Below are 4,088 nucleotides of genomic sequence, written 5' to 3'. Positions count from 1 at the left end.
CTTCTAAGTACCATGTAGTTTGGAATACAGAGCTTGGTTGCCCTTGAATCACTAGGTATGTGCTTGATAATCAATATCATAATAAAGCGTGTGTTATAAACAATATGCTGTATTGTTTTTTGAGAATTGAAGTAATCACTTTAAAGTGAAACAAAATACATATAATTATAACTGTTCCACTGATTTAACTTGTAATGAAATTTACCTCTTTCCTCTCTTACACTTATCAGGACAATATCTTTTAGAAAATCAGTATTGTTTTAGGTTTATGGTTCTTATTTTAATTGAACATTGGACTAGGAGGAAGGAGGTTGGAAGCTAAGGACTTTGGGAAAATACCAACTTGAATCTAAAACCATCTGAAAATTAAACTTCAAATATTCCCTTTAAATGGTTGTATAATTTGACATGTCATTAATTTATTTCTATCAGATTGCTTTGAAAAATAGGCAAATTGCTAATATATGATTCTTTTTTGTAATTTTTAAATTTAAATTAGAAACATGAATGTTTCACATGTCAATCCAAGCCCCCTCTCCCACCCCTCCTCCTTTGTCCCTCCACCAGCCTGATTCTTATCTGATAACCAGAAAAGAAAATCTCAGAACAACTTGCCCATCTGTCCCCAAATACCATGTCTAAAAAAGTACTTAAAATTCATGGCCTTTTAATTCATTAATTGTTATTGCATTCATATATATATATATGTATATATATATATACTTACATACTCCTAAATATAAACTGCTTAGTTTGTATAATGTTACTTGTATGTATATTTTCATTTGGCATTGGATGATCAATTGTTATGTGCTTCCCTGCTCTCAGCATTCCTTAGTCTACTGTAGTTCTCTGCTTAGGTTGAGGCTACCTGAGGCCCTTTCTACTCATTGTTGTTTCCCTGTTTAATTCAAGTTTGGGCAGACATTGGTGAGGCTAGGTGTGACTTCTGACATTAGTAGGAGACAAAACCTCACAGCCAACTCCTTGGTCCTTTGGTTCTTAAAATCTTTCTACCCCTTCTTCCACAGTGTTCCTGAGCCTGAGATAAGGGTGTGTTTTGTGTAGTTTACCGGGGGGGGGGGCGACTGAACTATACAAGCCTGCATTTTGATCGATTGCTGTTCCCTGCAGTGGTCTGTGTAGCAAAGAGAAGTTCTCTTAGTGAAGAGTGAAGACTACAATATTTTGCTTTCCCAGAAAGTTTAGGAGACAAACAGCATCCTTCATATTCCAATATTGTGTCCTTTACTGTTTTCTGAAAAAAACAACGTTTTGTGAGCAATGCCGGAACCACCAGCCAGTTCTTACAGTTAGGCAGACCATGGCTCTGGATGTCTGGATGAATGAACCTTCGAAAATACTTCTTGGTGTGGCCCTGTATGAGGAGCTCTCTTTTCCAGGGAAAGTGTTTAAAATGAGTTTACTACATACCCTAAAATCTTTGGTGGGTGGTAAATTCTCAAGGTATCTTTAAGACATCTTTTATATTGTCTATTCCCAATGTAAGGTACTCAGCTTCTATTTTTTTCCTGGTAGAATGGCCTTTTATTTTTATTTATTTTTTTAAAGCAGTTTTTTTGACATACCAATTCCAGCTTGTTTTATACCACTTATCTTTCTAACTATTGTGCTTTCTTTGCCTGTAACTTTACATGTGCTTCTTTTTGAGAGAAACTGCATGGTTTTCAAACTTTTCTCTCTGCTCTATGTTGGGGATTCTCATGGAAAGCCAGCCAGTGGCAACCGATCTGGTGCTTTCTTGCTTTGAGATGTCCTTCCCTAAATTAGCTTGTCACCTTTAAAGTAGGTTCCCAGAAATGCTCCCACAAATTCTTAAGACTGGTGAAGAAATGTAGACACACTTTGTAGAGAGAAGCCTTCCTGCCTCATTCACTATTGTTAGAATGTAGCAGGCATGGGTTCTAGTTCAGTCTTCAGTGTGGTCCCTATTCTCATCTGAAGCCTCTTGGCTCTGGTCTTCACTGTCTATATTTCTGCTTTTCTAAATGCTCCAAGTCACCACGAACCTTTGCTTCCTACTTCTCCATATTTCCAAATATTTCTTGCAGACCTGTTCCAAAGGCCTAAAACTTATGTAGTAAGTTGAATTTAGTGACAGTGAGACCTGGGTCTTTGGTACAAGTTTTCTGTGTCAGTAACTTTTCTTGTCTCCGAGACTGAGTATATGAAACAGCCTAAGCAGGTTAGCTCACAGATTCAGATATCAGCCTATCATGGAAGGAAGCCTGTGGTGGAACAAAGTAGTTCACATTATGTGGCCATGAAGCAGAAAGGCAGGAATACAGAAGGAAGCCAGGGAAAAGATAGCTCCCAACGGCTTACCCCAGGTGATTTCCTATCTCTAATTTGGCTCTACCTCTCCTACCTTTCACTACTTTCCAGATGTATTACATAAATCCATCAATGATTAGAGTCCCAATGATTAAATCATTGACAGAGACTCACAGCCATGCTCAGAGTTGTACTTCACAAAGAAAGGTGATGCTTAACCTGGCCAACTTGATGGGAAGGAACAGCCATCATAGTCAGTAATAAATGTAATATCAGACCTCAAATATTGGCCATTTACAACAACAAATCTCTGTAGCTCTAATGAAATATGTTTACAGGGTCAGTTTGAGTGGTGAGGTAATCTGTGGCCAAATGGGTGGTGTTATGTTTTGTGATTGTACCAGTTTCTAAGTCCCTTGTGTTAAAATCAAATGCAGTGATAGAAGCAGAGTCCAGGAGCATGGTGAGCTAGTCCCTGCATTTGAGCATGTAGTGGACTGAAGGAGCAGTTCCTTGGTGCATGGATTCTACTGCGGGTAGCACTGAGGCTAGTATGGATGTGTGGTGGGTGCAGAAGAAACAGGCATTGAGGATATAGCTTTTACTGCTGATTTAGTGGCCTATGTTGCTAGGATTGTGCTGGAAATTATTAGTGACAGTGTTTCTGGTGTCTTGGCATTAGTATTAGAAGCTTGAGCTGCAGTAGCCTTTGATTTAGTTGTGGCAAATGCCAGGAAATTTACATTGGACACAGCACTGCTGACAATACTTAGTAGAGCCAAGAATGGTGGGACTTACAGATTGTGGCACTGGATGGATGCTTGTGGGCCTTGTCAGAAGTTTTGTTTTCTGTGAGTGTGATTTGTAGAACCCTGCATACTTGAGGGACTGCTATGTGTCAATAGGAATGGGTAAGTATGGTGCCAATGACGCTGTAGCCTTTCTTTGTCTGGATTGTAGATGTTGGCTGTGGGATAACTGAAAACATTAATTTCATCTCTTGGTTATACTTTGCAGGTGAGTAGTTGTTTTTTTGATAGTGACATGGTGTTGGACACTAACAAGTGAAGAGAAGAGAGCCTTTTGTTGACACTTAGAGTGATGGGGCAAATAGGACTTCCATTGAGCTGCGAGGATAGAGGGAACTTTTAGTACTGATGCAATATTGGCCTGGTCATCTGATGGTTGTCTTTCCTGCTGTCTTATGCAGTCTGATATGGCTGCTGCCACTAAACTCTGAAGAAAGTTGTCATTGAGTAAAGATCCAGCATAATTATCATGTCACATATTTTTAAGATTTATGTAAGATGACATCTGTTATTATTCTGGCTATCACCATCTTCGGATAAATAAGATTTTGATAATGAACCAGGATTAAAAGAACTTTTAAGATGTCCCTCTCTAAACTCTCTATCATGGGAAGCTATCAGAATAAGCTTGTCTCTTGTGGGTGTGCTTCTCTTCTGTATTGGGTATCAGTAACCACCAGGCCAACTTGCCATCTAATTCTGTGGAGGCTGTAAGATAGAAGTGGGCTTTGGAGGGTTGAAAATAATAAACATTTTAAAATGGGAAAATGATCTCAATGTGTATTCCCACATTTTGAACACCCGATGCAGACATGCACATGGGTTTTCAGGGAGCGGCCTCCACTTACATTGCTTCACTGGAGGGTGGACAGCAGGAAGAGAGGTGAGCTGAGTGTGCATAGAATGTGCGTGTGCCCAACGCAGGAAGGTCTTGACTCTCAGTCCTTGGGGAAAGTGAGCAAGCCGAGTCACTGTAGACACAGA

Source organism: Mesocricetus auratus, unplaced genomic scaffold (genome assembly GCF_017639785.1).
Source record: "Mesocricetus auratus isolate SY011 unplaced genomic scaffold, BCM_Maur_2.0 Super-Scaffold_100006, whole genome shotgun sequence".
Classification (NCBI taxonomy): Eukaryota; Metazoa; Chordata; class Mammalia; order Rodentia; family Cricetidae; genus Mesocricetus; species Mesocricetus auratus.
Note: the sequence above shows the minus strand (reverse complement) of the source record.